Raw genomic sequence first — 22,463 nt, 5'->3', positions numbered from 1 at the left:
ATATATTTTATCAGATATTAATATAAAGTTAGGCTAAAGGAAGGTCAAAGAAAAAAGAGTGAGGAAGAACAGGGCAGCAATGAAAGGAAATGAAAAAGAAGAATTGGGGTCTGAATCAAGCCATGAGGGAGTTGGCATTAGTTTGCAGGTACACTGAACAAAATAAATGCAGTGCATCTTTTTCCATGTTATAAAGTTAAAAGAAAATTAAAATATAATAGACCTACAGAGAATACACAGCACGTATTTGTTGAAAGGGAAATAAAAATTCATCAATGAATGACCTTTGGTATTGTAATGGTAAGGTAGAGACTGGTAGTTATTTACCCAAATTTCATTTCCCCATCATCCTCATTAGTGGGGTTAGGAGTGTACCCTATGAAAATATTATATATGCCAGTACATATTGAACTGAAAAGTGACCATCAGCTAAATTTTCACCAAGAGATATAAGTGGAGCTATTATGTGCTGATTATGGGAAGGTATCCCTATATTAAGTTTTACAAGGTTACCCTAAATTAAAACAACAATACCATAATTTCAATAATTTACAACATATCTCATTATAAACAAATATTCATATCTAGTTCAATTATGTTATATTTATGCTTCAGTTGATGCTATTCTCTACATATCTTTTATTCAGGGATCCAGTTTGAACAAGCTTCTCTAATTTGGGACATGCCATTTTCTTGACAGTAAAAACAGAAATTTCAGAAGCAGTTGATTATAAAACCTTATGCTTGGGTGTGGAATATGAGACATCCATTTGCATTCTATTGGCCAAAACAGATTACATATCCAAACCTAACTCAATGGGTGGGAAACTAGACTATATTTTGTGTAAATAAAATAGAAAAATATAGCCCTGGCTGATATGGCTCAGTGGATTGAATGCTGGTCTGTGAACCAAAGGGTAGCCAGTTTGATCCCCAGTCAGGGCACATGCCTGGGTTGAGGGCTGGGCCCCCAGTAGGGGGCATGTGAGAGGCAACCACACATTGATGTTTCTCTCCATCTCTCCCTTTTCTCCTTCCCTTCTCCTCTATCTCTAAAAATAAATAAATATGTTTTAAATAATAATAGAAAAATATAAATTTTATAGCAAATTATAAAGCAGTTTATAATTTATTTTATAGAAAATATTTAATAATTGATGTGAAAACTCGAGCAGCTGTGCATAATTATAGTTATGGGTACCATATTTTTTCAGATTTGAGTGCAGTTACATTTTTTAGTTAATTTATATACACTTATGTTGATATATGCAAATGATTAGAAGATACACAATATTGTATTTAAAAGATTTTATCCCACCTCGCTCTAAGGAAAAGTATCTATGGAGACCATATATTAAGAAAGGCCTTTGGGGAATGGTGACCTGAATTGTTCTGCATTCTTCTACACAGAAAATAATAGAAAGCTAAGTAAAATTGTTCGAAACAACCCTTTCAGGAAAACAATAAAGTAAGAATTGTTTATTCTTGAGGTTGAAAAAAAGTATTGAGGGAAAGAAAGTTAAGTATTTGTGGCCAGCCATACTGGCTGGTAATAAAAGTCAACCCAGGTGAGAAGTGCAGGCGTACCATCTTGAAGGTGATATGAAAATACAGCAATTTTGCTATGAGCAATGACAGACTCAGTCGGGTACTGGAAGGGTATAAATGAAGTAAAAATTTGTAGTTTTGTTAATCCAAAAATTATCAAGCCAGTTTATAATGAAAACTAGGAAAATCTTGTATTGTTGTTAGTCTGAAACAGTTGTCCTGGTGCAGGGTGTTTAGAAGTCCAGTTAGAATGTAATGTAGATACACTGAAAATTAAAAAGATGTAGAAAGGCTGTGATAAGCTCTCTAGATATTCCTCACAGTTTCCAAAGTATTCGTGATTGAGGAAGACTGAAAAGTTACCAGTGGAGTGTGAAATCCAAGGAAGACTTAAGAATTGGCTGAAAACTGTTAATATGTTCTTTAGCCATGCACAGAGGGATTGAGAGAAGGTAGGAATCAATCGCCTCGAGATATTTAAGTACAAATTCTGACCACAAGGTTACACACACACAGGGTTGCTTCCCAGTTAAATGGAATGAAATAATAAGAAGAAAAAACTGAAGAGCTCTCAGCAACAGCACACTGTGGGAGAAAAGAAATTCTATAATTTAAATTCATGTAAGTGACTATAATAAGTTACATAAAGAAGCAAATAAATAAGTAAATGGAATTGACAACCTCAACAAAATAAAACAAAATCCTGAATGGTCACATTATATTATCTAACATGTGGGATAACTGCAAATCCCACATGTTAGATAAAACTTGTAAGACAAGAAAAGAAAAGTATGAGCCATACACAGAAAAAGAAAAAAAAGAAAAAGAAAAAAGCAATCAAAATAACCAACTTTGAGTGAACTCAAGCATAAATATTAGATTTGGCAGATGTGCAAAATACACAGCAAAAGAAACTATCAACAAAACTAAAAAATAATCTACTGAGTGGTAGAGATATTTATAGATTTTACATCTGATAGGGGGTTAATATCCAAAATATATAAGGAACCAACACAACACAACAAAAAGAATCTGATTAAAAAAGGGTCAAAGGACATGAATATTTCTTTTTCCAAAGAGAGCATATGGATGGCCAACAGACATATGAAAAGATGCTCAACATCACTAAGCATTAAAGAAATGCAAATTCAAGCCACAATGAGATACGACCTCATACCTGTCAGAATGATTATTGTGAGAACATAAATAAATAATGTGCTGTTAAGAATGTGGAGAAGAAGAAATTCTTCTTATGCATTGTTGATGGAACTAGATTGGTGAACCCACAAAGAAAAACAGTGAGGATGTTCCTAAAAAATTTAAAATAGAACTACCAGAGGACCCAGAGATATCATTTCTGGTATTTATCTGAAGAAAAGGAAAACACTAGTAATATGCACCCCTATGTTTATTTAGTATTATTTATCATAGGCAAGTTATGGAAACAGGTGTAATATTTCTGTGGAGTCAGTTGTTACTTCTCCTTTTTCATTTCTGATTTTATTTATCTGGGTCCTCTCTTTTTCTTAATGAATCTGGTTAAAGCTTCATTAATTTTGTTACCTTTTCAAAGTACCAGCTCTTGGTTACATGGATCCTTTGTATTTTTTTTTACACAATTCATTTATTTATGCTCTGATCTTTATTACTTCCTTCCTTTTCACTTTGGGATATGTTTGGTGTTCTTTTTCTAAGGTCATTTAATCATAAGGTTAGGTTGAAATTTTCTTATGTCTTGAGGTAGGTCTACAATGCTACGCACTTTGCTTTTAGGACTGCTTTTGCCATCTCTCATAGTATTTGATTGTTGTGTCCTTATTTCCATGTGTTTGAAGGTATCTTTTGATTTCCTCCTGGATCTCATTGTTAACCCATTTGTTGTGTAGTAACATGTTATTTAACTTCCATGTTTTTGTGTGTTTTCAGATTTTTGTGTGATTGATTCCTATTGTCATACCGTTATAGTCACAGAAGATGTGTGATATGATTTCAATCTTAACTTTACTGAAACTTGTTTTGTGCCCTAATGTGTTCTGTCCTAGAAAATGTTCCATTTGTACTTGAAGGAAATGTACATTCTATTGCTTTGGGGCAAAATGTTCTGAAGATATCAATTATATCTTTACTATATCAACTGATATACTGATATCAAGATATTGATAACTACATCCATCTGACCTAGTGTGTCATTTAAGGCTGCCCTTTCCCTGTCGAGTTGTGTCTGGAAAAATCTATCCATTGTTGTCTCTTTGGATCAGAGGTAATGTTCTGTCACGTGTGATTAAAATAGAGGTCCTCCAAAGTGTCATGGGTCTTGTGCTGGCTTTTCTCACCTGAAATCTAGGTTAGGGAAGAGCATGTAGGGCAGCAGAGGGACCACGTAATGAATCGGGGGTGTGTTCACGTGTGGTGTTAAGTCTACACCTCAACTTTCACAAAGTTAACACACCTGTATACACAGCATTTAAATGAAACACAGTCACTTGCATTCCAGAAGACACATATGACTTTATTCTAGTCACCATATTTTTAGAAGTTCAACAACACTAACATGGTGTATTATTTTTTGCCTGCTTTTAAATTTTATGTAATGGAAAAATGCATTTATATACCCTTTGAGGCTGGTTTTATCACAGTGCTATGTTTGTGGTATATGTTTGTGTCTATTTGTGTAGCTTTCATTTGTTTATTTTCATTATGTAACAGAATTGAATTGAAAAATATACCATAATTTATATATCCATATTTCAGTTAATGGACATGGTGCTTTGCCAGTTTGAGATAATTGCAAACAGGGCTGGAATCAACATTTCCGTCAAGTGTACTTTGTTACACATTTCTATATATATTTTTTAAACTATAGACTTAGAAGTAGATTACCGAATCATCTGCATGAGAATGTTCTGTGCTGGTGGATAATGTCAGAGGCTTTTAAAAGTGGTTATGTCAATTTACACTCTCAGTATATAAAAGTTCTCATCGTTCCACATATTAAATTACATGTAATATCCACTATTAAATTTAGTCCTGGGGGTAGAGGAGGTAGATAATGATTATTTGTTGTGATAGTGATGTACATTTTTTTCAGATTAAAAAGGATTGCTTGGCTGTCAGTCTGTTCCCCTGTCCCTCTCCTCCTGGATGACTGGCCTGTCTCACTCCAGCCCCCTCTCTGACCCAGGCCACAGTGGTACCCGAGGAAGACCCACACTGATGGCAGAGGCGGTGTATGCATTTCAGAGCACGTGTCTTCCTGAATTCGGGAGGCTCACTCTTGAACTGTTGTGTTTTATCTCTGCCAATGGAGCCGATATACAAACTGCATATCTTTTCTAACCAGAATTTTAAAAATCTTTTCCTTGCGTCTAAGTTTTGAAGATTTTAGAAATACAAGGGAGGACCTCTCCCAAAGAAGGTTTTTTTGGTCCAGAATTATCTTCTGGAAGGGGGATGCCTTGTAGTACAGGCTTCCCCTGCTAAGTGAGTGTTTCAGGAACACATCTGTGTCAATGTACCCACTGGTGGTGTTGTGAGACACTGTGTTGCGCATCAGTGGATTTTTCTGAAGACTCTTTCAATACATTTGCCCATTTTGTGATGAGCGATTTATGAGCTTACCTTCCCACTCTGCACTGAGTGTTCAGCAGTTTTTGACCAAAATCAGCATGACCCCTATACCCCTATGACCCTCTTCACCTGATTACATCGAGTGACGTTTTTTGTTGCTGTCCTCAAGGGAAACATTTTGCTAATGTGGAAGAGGTGAAACAAAAGATAGTGGAAGCACTAAAAGGCATCAGAATGGTAGAGTTCAAAAACTGTTTTGAGCAGTGAAAAACTCATGTATTGCATTTCAATTCATGTATTGCATCAGATGGAGAGTACTTTGAGGTTTGCACATATAAGAATAAATACACAAATGTGTATAAATAAATTCCATTTTGGGGGTCCCCCTCATATATAAAAGAACAACAAATGACACAGTGACACAATAAGAAGTGTATATTTAGTCTTTGTTCCCAATTACTGACACAGAGCTTCTAAAACTCTTGAAATACCTGGAGTGATAAATACGTGTTTTGCGTGCTGATAAGATGACTGGTTACTGGAGGTCCCTCCGTAGCTTCAGAATGGGAGCTGATGACCAGAGAGATCAAGAATGATTGAGGGACAGCCCTCCCTGCCCCACTCCCTGACTTCTGGGGAGGAGAGAGGATGGGAAGTCTAAATGAATTATCAATAGTCAATGATTTAATCAATCATGCCTATTTAATGAAAGCTCCAAATATACCCTTAAACAACTGGGTTCAGTAAGCTTCTGGTTTGGTGAACATGTAACTCAGTCCAACCTTATACTGGTTGCCATATGACAGCTATACGTTGAGTGACAAGATATCTAGTCAGGGAAAGCGATTTTACTTAGAAAGCCAGCAAGCAGAGAAGATGGTGAGAAGAAGAAAATGGGTGTGGTCGCAGTTGGCAGAGGACTGCAGACTAGAATGTCACTAGAGGTCTGAGGAACATTGCTTTGATCTTAGTCTGTTGACTTTCATTGATGTGAGACCTTTTGCAAAGTTAAACAATACATACTTCACTGATCTCTTTGGGAGAGGCAGTTCCATGTAAGAGGCTGTTTTTGTGAAATTCAGGCTTCAAGCTGAATTTCTCTAATGATTAACATGACAACATGCAAGATGAAGAAGAAATCATTAACCTAAAGTCTATGTGTACAAAGCAGGCTTGAACAAGATGGAGTCAGAGATGCCAAGCATTTCACTCTGTTATAAACACACCAAGATGCAGGCATGGTTGTTACTGAACAGGGTGGGATTCAGCCACCTGCTGCCAAACACAGGCATGAAACAGGGGTTGGTGGGGAAGGGAGAAGGTCTTTACTAATGGCAGCACAATCCAGGGGAGCAGCGGACTCAATGCCAGGCCAATCTCTTTTGCAAACCAGAAAGAATCCAGCCACCCCCAGAACTAGAGCTGGTTTCCAGAAACCTTGTCATATTCTTATCTGCCCTTCAGGGACTCAAGGCTTCAGGCTCCTTTTCTGGTCTGCACCCACTGCTTTCCCACAGCTTCTTCTCACTCCAGGGCTAGGGTCTGCTGCATGTGCTGGGGTTCCATCCATGGCGCCTGGTGTTTGTAGCTGCTTGCATGCCCCAGCCGTGAGCGTTCCAGCTTGTGCCTCCACACACTGATTTAAGAGAGAGAAAGGGCTCTGTCTAGGACCTGTGCTACATGGAGCTGCAGCCTCCCGAAGACTGCCACCAGGACATGCATCTCCCCCAACCAGGGTGTGGCCTAGCACATGGGACTCAGCCTCCTTGGACTGGCCCCTGACTGGAAGAGTGAGGGGGCAAAGAAGGAAAAGGGGTAAGACTCTACCTGTCTTTCATTTAAACCTCTGGACCCCAAATCTTATGTGCTCCTAAAAGCAGGTAGGAGGCCTTTTTCTCTCTGTCCAAACACTTCACTAGGCTGGTGCATGCCTTGTGTAAGGCCCTCCTCCTGCAGCCACGTTAACCTCCAAAATATACATGTATTATAAACTTCTCAGCTTGCATGTACTCTGTGAAAGCTTCCTTCTGCTGTGTCACAACTGCATTGTTTTTTCCCTTACCTGGGAGTGGGGAGATCTATCACACGCCAGCTGCAGCCTCAATCCCAGCACCTCCGGCACTTCCTGACCCCTACCCGCTCCAGGGGCTTAGACAGGCCGTCCTGCCTCACTTCAGGGTCCCTCCCCACTCCCCAGCGACCTCACCGATCCTCTTGTAACAGGGTGGGGCCCCCGGAAGTGAGCATAGAAGCTTCTCAACCCATTCTCCCTATAACTCTTTCACTTGGCTCTTCCTGAGTTTCATCCTTCATATTAAGCTGGTAATAATAAGCAAAACACATCTTTTAGTTTCGTTAGACATTCTAGTAATTTATCAAATCTGTGGAGCAAGTAGTGGGAAACTGCAGTTTTTAGAGGTGGTTTGTCAGAAGTTTGGGTGGCCCAGACTTGAGACTGGTGTTGAAATAACAGTTTTGTGGGACTGAGCTTTTAATCTGTGGGAACTGCACTAATTCTGAGTAGCTGGTATCAGAATTGGAACAAATTCTAGGACACTCAGTTGGTGTGCTGAAAGTTGGAGAATTGGTTGGTGCAAGAAAAAAACATATTTGGAGTCAGAAATATCAATGCAAGCAGTTCACATACTGAACATAAGACAATAACAGTTCACACACTTACAGGAAGCTTCTTAGAGAAGACAATGTCCAAGGATGATTTTTGTGGCTGAAATAAGAAAGAGGAAGATGAAGAGGGTTGGATATAAATTTGCAGGCATAGAGAATAGCAAGAGAAACTATGAAACCTCCAGGAAGAACTGAACATTAAAGAATACCCGACTTCCTGTGCAGATGAATTAGGTGATTTGTAAGGGAAAATTGGTCAGTGCTGAGGCTGAAGATATAACTTCAATGTTCTGACCTGGCGGAGGGACCTGTGGAGGGAATAAAAGTGTTTGCATTTAGATACAATGACACCTTGGTAGTTGTTGGCTTCAGAACTTGTCAAACCCTGTACCTTCTGTATTTTGATGAGAAATAAATGTTTCAGCATTTAGCACCTTCTCAGGAGTCCCCACTTGCTAGAACTTGTGTGAGTCACGCTGCTGCCCACAAGAGAAAATGCTTCACCATTTGCTTGGTACTCAGTTTCAGCACTCATCACGAGTTTCAGAATGAGTTAATGATGAGTGCCAAAGTACCACTGTATTTGTATGCCACTGGTGTCCTTGGTCAGAGCTTTTATAATGAGGCGTGAGGTCAATATTTCAAGCAGTACAAAGCAATATTGTAGATAGCATGACAACAGTTCTGATTTAACTAACCAAAATTTTAAGTGTATCAGGTAATTTATTCTGTTAATTCATACATATATACATATAACTGACAAATACACACATACATATCAATTCTTTGTTTGTCTATCTTTGGGCATAATCTAATATAAATACTTTAATTATGCATGCTTCCCTAAAATATAAAAGATTTCCTCTTGAACTGGTTTAGGATGAAGCACAATTCACGTAAAATCCTAGGTATGGTTGCCGGGTTAACTAAGTTGGGTGAGAACTTACATTTGAATAACTTTGGACAGCCTCCTACTTGAAAATTTTGCAATTCTATTATTTTCTTGTAACTCTTGAGAATCCTTCAATGTATCAAAGCAATTAAAGACATCTGAAAAAAAGTAAAAACTGTGCACCTCTTTCGTGCCTTGTAATTAAACATTATTTAAAATTATCAAGAGTCTCCTAAAGTACCTGTAATTCAAGAGTGAGCAGCACAGTCATGTTCTGGTGTGCTGTAGGAATTTAAAATACAAGGGCGTTAATGGACCCTGTGTCTTACCCTAAGAGATACCTACCTTACTGATCACTCTCATTAAAAAGACAGTCTCCGCACTGTCTGTACTGATCAGACAGCCCATGATCACCACCTTCTCCACGTGGTTGCAGGTCAGTCACATGCTATAATGAGACTATATTAGCTCCCTAATTCCAGGGCACTCACGGAACACAGTGATCATGCTCTGAGATTCACAGTCTGAATTTTTACATAGGGAATACATTTTTTCCTATCGATATGAACACATGGTTTAATGGATCAGTGAGACAGAATTAAAGATTACTTTGTGGTATACATTTTCTAAAGTTCTATAAGCTTTCTTGAAGGAAAGAAATAGCTTTTCATATTTCACACATGTATAACTTACACTTCTTTAAAATATTAAAGCGCTTAACTTCAACAAAGGAGCAGGAATGGAAGATGAAATCTTTTCCATTTTTATCACAATTCTCAGGTTAAATGGAGAATATTATTTCAGAAGGAATGTTTAAAAGATGGCTGGAGACTAGAACCAAACTGACTACATATGTTACATACTCATGACCATTGGCAAATGTAAACTCTGTGTGTGGGCATTGGCCTCTCATTAGTGACAATCTATGTTGTGTGGCATGTGGGGCTCTGACTTCCACAAGACTGTATGTGCTGACATTACTAATCAGTCACTTAAGGACTAAGTCGTAATCCCTGATGAGGAACATAGAGCATACACCCTGATTCTTGACCGTCTCTGTCGTTTTTTTGAAAAATTTAATTTCAAAATGGAATTTGATTAGCTTTGGTTATTGGCTACCTAAACTTATAGCCATGTTTCCTTTTTATCTGTTTCTTTTCAGTTGGCAGCTATGTCATATCAAATTTATGTATTTGTTATTACTTGTTTAGCAATGGGAAATTATGAAAAGAAGACATAGTGCTAGATTTAAAGAATTAAAGTGCCTGACAACTTAAATCATAATCCACTCACAGGAAATTGATGTCAAAATTAAGTGAGTATAATGAATTTTGTAGCTATAAACATTAGCCTTTAATGAATTAGAATGAAATGAAGCAGTGAATCTTTTATGTCTTTTTACCTACTTACCTAGTTATCTGTCTGTTCAGAAAGTGACCAGACTATACTAACAAAAATTTTAGAAGTGTTTTTATGCACAGACATACAGAGAATATTAACTATACATTGTCAGTTCCTACTCTATAATATCACTAGTTAGGCTATTTCATGGCTTAAACAAGTACAAGTAAGGAGGTGCCAGAAAACATAGCATCTTACTCTGTGCTATATACAGAAAACAGATCTCACTTTTATACTTAATTTATAAGGCATCTAAAAGTGATTATTACACACCAGATGGCCAATACACATTTGCTAAATTTTAATTTAATTTACTGGCCCCAATTTGATGGAAATATTGTTTGGAACTGTGACAAATTTTTCTTCTTCCTCATGCAAGACTTAGTATATAACTAGTAATCTCGTGGGTATGAGAGGAGAATAGATTCTAATATGTATTTATTTCAAAATATAGCAAAACTTTATACAGGGTGGGGGGAAAAGCAGGTTTACAGTTGTGAGAATGTGAAATACAGTTTATTCTTGTATTATTATTTATTAATTATTGTATTTTCCCCACCCTGTATAATGATTTATGGTTAAAACCAAACAAAGCTGTGAATAAGAATACATTTGATTGCTTTTCTTGAGAATATAAGTGTTGTTTATATTAGTAAGCTTATTCATAATTTGAACAAAGGCATTCATGTTTCTTTCAATACTGAAAACATTAAGAGGGAAGATTTATAAATGATACATTCAGTAATTCATATCAAGGTGAAAGTTATACTATTAAAAATATTGTATTCCTTACTTGTTATAGCTCAGCATGAGTCACATACTTGCTTTCATATTTGATCTCTTATGACAACCCATTCCTAGTAAAAACCATGGAATTTCTTTCCATGATAAATATACTTAATAGCCATGGGCTCATGGATGGATGACTATTTTTACCTAAACCCTTTACTGGATTGTGTAAAAACACCAGGGTTCTCAGAAGTTAAATATAACTCTCATTATATTGGAATTTAGACATTAACACAATTATATTTACTATATGCAATTAGGTACCTCATACTTATCATCTTGCTATTTTAAAATCATTTTATAATCTATTTTATTAATGAGTTTACTACTTTACTCATACTAATATAAATGCTCTTTGTTACTTTTCTTTGTTTTCAGGTAATGTAATTTTTCAGGTTTTCTTTGACATTTCATAATCAACTTATGGTTTATAATGACAAAATTGGGGCCAAATTTAATGCAAGGGTATATAATTTGTAAGACATTTAAATGTTAAAATTTAGGATGTCACATAATCTATCAGATGTATTTGGAATCAGGTTTGCCATTTGTCTTACTTACATGAGAAATGGTGATTGCTGTAAACACATTTTATTCAGGGATTTGAAAGTGGGGCCTTATTCTACACAAATTATGAAAATTTATCTTTAGCCTTATTATTATAGTAGTCATTCATATGTATGTTTAGAAGCCACTAAAATATTAGTAATAATAATGTGCTACTGGTTTCTGTAGCTGCTTTAATGCATAATTTTTGAACTCAGACCAGCATATTGCTTATAATTATGTTAAAATCCAAAGAATATATAATATATATAAAAAACCTATATATTTGAAAATATATAATAAGCATTTGTGAAGTCTGGGATATCATTTTACACATATAAGTACACACATCCCTATATATACATATGTACATATAAATAATATATGTGTACATATATTACATATACATATTAATATGCAGTATACAGGGTGGGACAAAAGTAAGTTAACAGTCTGAGTGTGCAAAACAGATTTTATTATTGTATTATTATATTATTTTCAATATGAACAACTGTAAACCTACTTTTGCCCCCACCCTGTATTTTGAACATACATTGTGCATACCACAAATGTAAAGAATGAAAAGGTTTATGTACATTATAGCAGCAAACATACCACCCAGTTTCCATAGCAGTTGTTCACTAAAATTGACCATTAAAATGTAATCTTTCATGATACCATCTCAGATTTTCCAATAGATTTTATAATTCCCTACTGGTTTTATTTATTTATTTATTTATTTATTTATTTATTTATTTATTTATTTATTATTTAAAAATATTTATTTAATTATTGTTTAAGTACAATTTTCTGTCTTTTACTCCCATCGCAGCCCACTCCCCAGTGCCCCTCACCTCCCTCCCATTTCCACCCCCCTTAGTTTTTGTCCATGTGTCCTTTATACTTGTTCCTGTAAATCCCTCCCCTTTTCCCATGAAATTCTCTCCCCTCTCCCCTCTGGTCACTGTCAGCCTGGTTTTTAAAGTTATCCTATTTATATTCAATCTGAAATCTACCTGTTCACATAAGATAATTTTGATTGAGTCAACTTGGATCTAATTATTTGTACTTCGAGGATTCAAGTTTGTCTTTGAGTAGCTGGCTCTTGTTTTGAAAGATGTTTTAAGTCTTTAGAATTTCACGTTCCTTACTTCTGGTTCATCTAGGTGAAGATATTGAATAGCGTACTGGAAACCTTAGTGGAGTTCAATAGAAGTATTTGTTATGTATGTGATTGTGTGCGGTGGTGCTATGTGTGGTTAAAACAATGCAATTTTTTTCTGGGCTAGGTGTTTTATTGAATACAGTACCATATCCATCCGACTCAATGAGGCAATCAGAATGCTGCTGCCGTTGAAGACAGGGCCTACCTGCTATCGGATGCTTAATAGGCAGCAGCTATTATGCAAAGTACTTTACATTCATGTATTGACTCTACAAATCCATGCACTAGAATATGCCCAGTTTGTAGATGAAAGAAATGAAGCTCACAAAACTGACTTCCCTCAAATGTTGCATGGATTATATGTGAAAAATACTTCAATCAATAAATAGATTTGTACACAGGGCTGTCTCCAAAACCTAAGTATTTAACTATAATGCTACACTTACCTTAACATTAACAACATCAGGGAGATGACCATGAAGAAGATTTCTAAAATAGATGGTGAGAAAAATTAGCCTTCCGTGTTGTTTGTCTTCCTTGCAATGTGCTGGCTGGGTGTAGCTGGGCAGTGCTGCGTTCACCTCGACACCACTGGACTGGCTGCACACGAGTGCATGTCTCTGTTTTTTGAGGGCTGTTTCCCATTATAGCAAACGTGGATCACAGGATCAGCCCACACCCCAGTGCGGAGCTCCAGCAGAGGTCTTCAATAGCTAAAAAGGGACTTTTTATCAGAGCCTGGGAAGGAACATAAAGGCCCCCTTTCAGGGGTGCCCTGTGCAATGTAAATGTAGGAGCAGAGGGTAAACACTCCATCTTAGAAGTTCTCTTCCTCAGCATGCAGCCTGTGGACTGGCCCTTTCCTGCCCTAAGTAAGGCAGCTACCCCTACAGATGCTTCTCAGTCCCACACTAGCTCTCATCCCAGACACTACTGCAGATCAAAGTGGCAGCTCCTTGGTTCTCACTGCAACTCTTCACAATGACCAAATGTCAGGGCCCCCATTTCTGTTGGAATGTATCCTGAAAACTCTCCAACCATGTATTTCAGGGGGAGTTTGTATTAATAAAAATGGCCGGAACAGTGAGCTGAGAGTTCTGGAATGACAAAAGGTGTACTAAAATCCATCCAGAAATTAATATTTGTGCTTCTATATGACACCAATTTCAAATATTCAGGAATTCTGCATCCTCTGAAGACATTTGCTTTGAAGTAATCCCTGTACACTCCCCAATCAAGAGAAGCATCTGCACAGAGATGCTTATCAACTATCAGAAGGGCAGCATGTATGAATAATTTCCCTGATGGTTGAAAAGCACCCATTTTTCCTCTGCAGATACATAACTCAGTAACAGCAGAACACCATCTCCCTGATGGACAGAAAAGAAAGGACCACACCCCACAAATAAAACTCACATGCCCATGAGAAAAGAGGATCCTAGTAGAAAAATCACTAGATCATTAGATCAGGCATGATCTAATTCACATGGTGATGTGTTTGAGCAGAATCATTCAAGTCCGAGCATTAACAGAAGGAAGGTGAGGCTCCTGGAACCCTCTCCTGAGGTCTGAAAAGCACAGATGCTCAGAGTACCAGGAGGAGCCTTGCTGACCTGTGCCTCCTGCTTCCCTTGATGTCCAGAATCCTTTTTAGGCAGCATTTCCTAAGGACCTCATTAGAGTGCTTTTCAGGCACTGGAAGGGTAAAGATGAAAAACAGTCTGCTCTCTCAAGAAACTCATGACTGTGTGGCTAGAAAGACACTGAAGAAGCAAAATACCCCTGGTGAGGGCCATCACAGATGGCCCTGCATGGGAACTGTCACAGACATTTCTGTGTGGAATCAGACATCAGGGGAAAATGACATTGAAGATGGGCCCTGAAGATGTTGGCTGCAAGAAACGGTTTGTGGAGAAGAGAACTGCATTCTTCAAAGCTCCTAGCAAACATGTAAAGCCTCATGATGGCTGGGATACAGAACAGAACCACCGAGGCAACCAGGACTTTCCAGCTCCCTCCCTAGATTCCCAGCACCCTCTCAGAAGTGGCAGTCACCAACACCTTGTCTCTGCCTGGAGCAGGAGTCCTCAACTTCCTGTACAATACTTTAGTATTAACCTCTTTTGAAAATGCATCGCCAAACAGATCTTTAAAGCAAAATTGATCTTTCCTGAGGATGTGCACTTTTCCTGGGGTCAGACTACAGCTCTGGAAGGATGATTTTAATGGCTTTCTTCTGAATGTTAAATCAGAAAACACTGGAACTTAATATGGAACCACACTAAGTAAATTTGTAGGTTTAAAAGTAGAAAAAATAGTAAAACAGAATCGAAGAAATAGCCAACATTGGAAGTACTGGGGATAGAAGTCAAATTTGAGAAGCAATTTTCATATAATAAAAGTACCAAGACAAGTGAGATTTCACAAAGAGAAAGCAGAGATTTCCAAATTTCTTCTTGAGGTCAAACATATAGGAGCTAGGAAGGGGTCATTAAATTTAGCAATTGGGATATAAGAACTTTTAGTCACTGCAGAACAAATTAGAAAGCAGAGTTTGGATGATAGTAGAATGAAAGGCATTTGAAGAACATAAGATAGTAAGTTTACTGTAGTGTTTTTACTTATACTGCATTGTGTCATAGTTCAATAGTAACAGTCAAACCATGAACAACAACACCTTAGTGTTGTAAATTATATGGAGTTCTTTTAATGTGTTGTTTCACCTATACAGACACCCTACGAGTTATGCACTATACCCTTTATTTCATCTATGTAAAAACTAAAAGGGTTTTAGGAACTTAATAATTAACAGCAAGGAATGCTGGAGATAGAACATGAATTCATGTACATAGTCTGAATCTAGTGTGTTTACCTATTGATGCTAAACTCAGCATTCTCCCAACATCCCAAATCTCCTCCAAATCACCAGGTTCTCTAATTTATTAGATATTTGAGTTGTGGAAAGTGCTGATTCCACCATCATATATAGATATTCATACACACACACATAAACAGTTCTTCCAGATTTTTCCTAGTAAGTTAATATAAGAGGCTTCCCTAGTTAATAGTGCCTATGGTATTTATGTCCACTGAGTAAAGGGGTTCCAGGAACAATTTTCGAAATACCGAGCTTATCTTCATATACTACACTTCTCCCAAAATTAAAAAACAAATGACTTTCTGTACTGTCACAAACCCTCAGATTTTCTATTACCTGCTTGGGACTTTCTCAGAGTTTTCCCTTGTCTTTCATAATGCTCTTTGTTGTCCAAGTATCTTTGTTCTTAAGTGTTTAATGCTGTTACAGTTGTGCCAATTTTTCCCCCTTCATATCCATCTGCCCAGCCCACCCCTCACTTCCATAGTTAACTCCCTCGCTGTTGTCCATGTCCATGGGTCCTTCATACACGTTCTCTGACTCATCCCTTCACCTTCTTTCAAAGAGTCCCCATCTCCTTACTCCCTTCTTGCAACTGTCAGTTTATGCCATGTTTCTATGCCTTTGTTTGTGTTTTGCTCATTAGTTCATTTTGTTCCTTAGATTTCTCTTATAAGTGAGGTCATATGGTACTTATCTTTCACCACCTGGCTTATTTCACTTAGCATAATAACCTCTAGTTCCACTCATGCTGTTGCAAAAGGTAGAAGGTCCTCCTTTTTTTCTGCTGCATAGTATTTCGTTGTGTAAATGTACCACCATTTTTAATCCACTTGTCTACATGTTTTTAATTCTACACTGGAGTATTTTGAATATGTGTCACTGTAAAAAAGGTCACAAACTTCTTAAATATTTTGCATTGCTTTGAGACATTTTGATGATCATTTATTATTACTGTTTCAAAATACAAAGATCTGTTGAGGCAGTAATTCTGACCAAATAATTGGTCTCCCCTCACTCTATATTTTAACGTGAACAAATTATAGGCAAGTGGATATTTGCCAATGACTTTTCTTGTGCTTGCCTTTAATTATTCTGATGCTCCTTTTGCTCATCTTTCTCCACATAAAGATACTGGGGTTGTTTACCAATTTATAGAAGCAAATTATATGTGTATTTTTACTAATGTTCAGCCTTCTAAACAACCTACCTGTCTGCAAGACTTTAAAGGAAAAGTAAAATTAAAGCATATCTAGGCATCTTTGTTACATAATTATTTTATCATATTTTAAATTATTCTTTTGCATCTCACTGGGCTATCAAGGCAGAGATGTAAGAGCAACAAGGGACCTAATGGATAATGTGCAGACGAACCTCTCACTGTGGTGGTAGTCTTCTGGATTGTCCTTGAACCCTAGAAGTCCCAACACAGAAAGTGTTGGGAGTTCACAAACTTTAGCACAAACTTTGTGAGCTAAAGTTCAAATCTTAACAATTATAAACCAACCTGCCTCTTCAGCTTTAATCAGCTTCTCCTACTTCTTATTCAAGAACCAAGTGATAGGTACATACCTTCCCACAAAGCCCGTAACCATCATACAATTGTGGTGCTGACACAGTGCAAATATCAAGCATTCTGACAGCGGGATATCTTGGTCATGAAAACATACACATTTTACATGCAAGAATTATAGGAATTAGAAAGGAAAGTGAATTCTAATAAATATCTAGAGGAATACAGAAAGGAGATACTCCTACAAATTATTGACAACTATCAAGAGAATAGCTTGCTTAGCATTGCAAATCCAACATCCTAGAGGTAAAAACACCCAACTGTTTTTCTAGAGTGCTGGTGAATGTGTAAACCCCATAATTTGGATCTAATAAAACCCAACACTTCAGAAAATCTGGCTCATACAAACTCAAAAGAAAAAGACTGACATTAAATGATAAATAGCCAAGGACTAAATATGGATGCTGGAGGAAATAAACTGCAGTTTATTGTATACACATGACATACCATGATATAGAAACATGTATAATGGCCAGGAAGATATGTGGAAACAAAATGAAATAAAATAAAAAATGAAACCTTTCATCCCAAGACTTTATGTCTTTTCCAAGCTCTCTCAACGTTATTTGCCTTACAGAAAAGACTGTGTTTGTGATTAATCATGTCAGAGTGATGGTTTTGATGGTTATTATATAAACAGCTTTAAGATCCTATTTGACCACTCTAAATTTGTGGAATTTGTAAAGGGCTTTGTTGCTTGTTTTTCAAATCCTCTTTTCTTATAAATAGTATTGTAATTATTTATGTAAATAAGTATAAATATGAATATGTTATTGTATAAATATATAGATGTATTCCATTTGTTTTCCAAGAAAAAAGAAGACGATTTGACATTTAAAAAGCAATAAGGTCCCTTATACACATGATAATTTTCTCAATTGAAAATACAAAAATCTATTTCAGAAGCTATGTGAAATATTTACCTATCAAGACACTACATTATAATGAGAAGATACTCATGAATAGAAAACCCAGTGAATAAACGTAAGCCTAGATGTACCAGTCAGACTCAGACAGCAAAGAAATTGGCCACTCAAACTTCTGTGAAAAGTTTAACAAAAACCAAACAAATAAAAAACCACATGCCTATTTCAAAAAGAAGGTCCAGTATGACAAAGCTAGTGACAAAAGAAAGCTGTTGACACCAGTAGGTACCACATCACCAGCGAAGGAGCAGCCTCTGAACCCAGATGTGTTGCTGTCCAGGTCGGGCGGCCGACAGAGCCGTTGTCCACACTGGAAAGGTGCAGCCAAGGCACAGAAACCCAGTGACAGGAGTCTGGGTAATAAATAATCTTATTTTTGTGAAAAGTTGACATAGGTGGAGACATTTTAAAAGAGAACTAGGGAGACATTCCAGAGGGACTGCCATGCACACCTTGTAACTTTGCAATGTCTGAACTAACGTAATCAACGTAACCTTTGGACTGGACCAAAGTAGCATTGTATTCCAAAAAGTTGTTCATAAAGCTAGTGGGAAAGTAGATGTCCTGACTACAGAACTGCAAATTAAAGACAGTGTTTAGAATTAGCACAACTGTTTATACAGCTTATTTGCACCTATAGAAATTCTGTCCTTGGCTTATTAATACCCACAGAACTTCTTTTCTATTCACATAATTATCCCCCCCTCGCTTTTTTTTAAATGTCTTATACCTTCACCTCCTTATTGAATTTTTGGCTGAAGCTAGTCAGTGCTGGCCAAATAGCTATTCTTTAATTTTTTTCTAAAATCTCAGATGAACGCTTGTTTCCTTTCACTTTGGCCTTTTATTGGTTAAATGAACAGTTTCTTCCCACCTTCCACCCTTCTGCTTGTGCCTTCATCAGGGAGACCCCACCGGACAGCAGAGGCCAGGGAAGCCGCACAGGGCACATGTCGGAGCTGAGAAGTGTGGGAAGTGGGTGTGAGGAGAAAAAAAAGAAAGACATTTAGTACCTAGGTAAATGCATTTTCAATAGAAGGTTGCTCTGCCACACATCACCCATGAGAGTATATTAAAACATCTTTAATAAAAAAACTTCCTCTGAACCATTGATAATACTTAGTTCTTAGAAATCAAATTAGATGGGGGAAGAAAGAACTTTAACATTATGGGCTTTTTAGGCAAAGGAGGGTGAGGCAGGGGCATGAAAGTAATTTTTAATTTTTAAAAATATTTTCTATTTTTACTAAATGTTCCTTGAACATTTTACTAAATGTTCCACAAATGATACCTGTGTTATTTCAAACACAAAGTATGAAATAAAAGTTGACATTTAATGAAATGTTAAGGTTGTGTCCAAATTGATGTTTTATAATTCAATTCAGTTTCAACATAGTAGAATAAATCATCACCACATTTATTGTGTGGCAAATATATATATATATGATAAATATATACACAATTTATATATATATATATATATCCATGGCTTTTAAAAACCATTCATACATAAATAATTCATAGCATATATCATATTCATAAATAGAAAGGGTTTATTTAAAAGAAGAGGAAGTCACATTACATTCTACCTATATGATAAGGCATTTGTTAAATGCTATGACATAAATTATCTTAATGCAGAAACTAGTAATCCTGGATGGTTAGTTTACTAACCTTGGATGGTAGGTACTTTCTCCAATAATATAGATAAAAAATTAAATTTAAAAATTTGAAAGACATTTTAACATAGTAAGGAAAATAGTATTCCTTAGTTAAGTTCTATTTTACATATATTTCTTTGAGGACTTATTATTTAAAAACTGTTTCTAAACTGGAAATATGTAATAACTTCTAGTAAGACCATATGTAATGATTTTTAGCCAATTTTTTTTTACTTTTAATAAGTAAACTTCTTGAAAAAGATACACAGAGACAGTAAAATATCAGAACATCATCACTGATGTAATACAAATAGATTTTGGGGAAAATAACATTTTCGTGAAATCATGTTGGTCAACTGACTAATTGAAAAATTATTTTGAAAAGTAAATTCAAGAATTGTGTTTGCAGAATTTTGTAGTATATAGATATTGATGATGAAGACAGGTGATGTGAAAAATTTGTATGACTTTTTAGAAGATTTTCTGCATAGATCTCCTACAGATGAGTGCAATAAGAGCAGGAAAAACACTCCATCTTAAAGAGTCTGTATTACCTAAATGCAACACATTCATATTACTTTTTATTTGGGTGTTTCATAGACAACAGAACTGAATTCATTTTAGAGGTTGTTATTTGCAGTGATTTTTAACTGAAGGCCAGAGAACCAACATTAGAGTCAGGGTGAATTTTAGGAAGACCACCAGTAACTTATAAGAGTACAAAATTCATGTATGTAATGTCGTGAGTGGATGTGTGTTTGTAAATTTATATGCATTTTCCTAAGGAGGTCTTTCATAGTTTTAGAACATATTTTAATATAAGCTTTGAGTGTTTTTCTTTTTGTATGCAAATGAATGACTAAAATTCCGATTGCCAAAGCATCCATTTCAGAGAGCTATCTCCAATAAACACTGTGTCAGCCACTGACTATCAGATAAGGAGCCAGGCTAACCGCCCCCTAGTCCCAGGCTGTTCAGATTACTGACCACTTGTTTTTTCTCTTTCTGTGCTTTAAATTCTGCAGTTTTTATGCTTTAAGTTGCGTTTTTATTGGGGTGCTCACCAATAAAGAATAAGTCTGTTCTTAATCTCAATGTCTAGAACAGACAGTAACCAGAGAGGAGGTGGGAGGGGATAATGGGGGAAAGGGGGAGGGTTTTCAGGAATAAGTATAAAGGACACATGGACAAAACCAAGGTGAGGTGGGGTCAGGGGTGGGAGGTGGGGATGGCTGGGGAAATGGAGACAACTGTACTTGAACAACAATAAAAAAAAAAGAATAAATCTAGCAAACCCGGGCCCCCACCCTGGACCCTAATAAGACCAGAGCCCCAAGCTCATGCACTCCCCAACTTCTCTCATTACCTGCCAGCCACCTGTGTGGCCTTAGGTGTGTGGCATAATGATCATGTCCTTTTTAAAATTTCATAATTATCACTGAGGGTGTCTCGCAATCGTAATAAGAACCATGAGGGCCTGTCTAGCCACATCATTAGTATCAACAGGCTGCTCTCAATTTTTGGAATGTATGTTAACAACAAATACCTGATTCTGCCACCTTTGTATTTTAAAACATTTAGAAATGAAAGAAAAGAAATGATTTATAGCAATATGTCAGGCCGAAGCTCAAGAGTCATTAAATATCATTAGATTGCTAAAAGTCTGAAGATAGAACAATCCAGGACATCAAGGACCAAATCCACAGCCTGACTCACCTCTGGGGTTACTGCTTCAGCAAGGAGAATATCTGGAAATGAATGATACTGTGAAACAGAACCAGTGTTCTGTTATTCATACCTGATACATTATGTGATTTGAAAATTGTTGGTGACTGGTGACAGTTTGAGTTTTAAATCCACCCATAGTGCACATTTCCTTAACACATTTCAAAACTTGGGTAAATCAAATGCAAAAACAAAACAAAACCCCTGTTTTTATATTTTGGGTTTCTTCATAAAATATATATCATAAAATATGACATTCTTCTATAAATTAGAAAAAATTACACCTTTTTAATCCAATTGGTATTATTTTAATGTATAGAATTTAGGGACTTGGTGTCAGCAAATTATACCAAATCATCTCAGGTGAATTTTTTCATGCTGTCTTTGGTGTTATTTTATTCTGCTTTGGTAACGCATTCTTTTTTTTGGGGGGTGGGGGGTGAAGCAGTTTAATGTCCCAAGTTATTACTGGAAGAATTAACACACATCAGAGCATCCTGTTCTTCCTCACCAAGGCTTAGCACAAATTCCCCTTATTAAAGAATCATACATTGAAAAATTGGCCCTACCTTCCTTGCTACAGTTCACTTTTATGAATTATGCCCCACATTATTTTTTAAGTAATGCATCTGTTTCCCGGGGCTGTCATGACAAATTACTAATAAATTAGTGACTTAAATTAACAGGAATTTATTCTTTGAGAATGCTGGAGGATAGAAGTCAGAAATCAAGATGTCAGCAAATTTGGTTCATTCTGGGGACTCTGTAGGAGAATCTGTTCTGTGACACTTCCGTTTTTTAAATTTTTTATTGATTATGCTGTTACAGTTGTTCTATTCCCCCTTTCATTCCCCTCCACCCTACCCCCCATCCCCACCATTACCCCCCCTTTAGTTTATGACCATGTGTCTCAAATCCTTTAGATTCTATATTTCCCATGCTATTCTTGCCCCCCCCATCTATTTTCTATCTACTGTCTATGCTACTTATTTTTTGTACCTTCTCCCCCCTTCTCCTCCTCCCACTCCCCTGTTGCTAACCCTCCTTGAGATCTTCATTTCTATGTTCCCACTCCTGATCTAGCTGTCCTTTTAGTTTGCTTTCGTTTTAGGTGTGGTTGTTAATAACTGTGAGTTTGTTGTCCTTTATTTCACTGTTCATGTTTCT

This window comes from Artibeus jamaicensis, unplaced genomic scaffold (assembly GCF_021234435.1).
Source record: "Artibeus jamaicensis isolate MK-2021 breed Jamaican fruit bat unplaced genomic scaffold, CSHL_Jam_final contig_233, whole genome shotgun sequence".
Classification (NCBI taxonomy): Eukaryota; Metazoa; Chordata; class Mammalia; order Chiroptera; family Phyllostomidae; genus Artibeus; species Artibeus jamaicensis.
The sequence above is the reverse complement of the archived record's forward strand: the minus strand, read 5'-3'. Positions refer to the sequence as shown.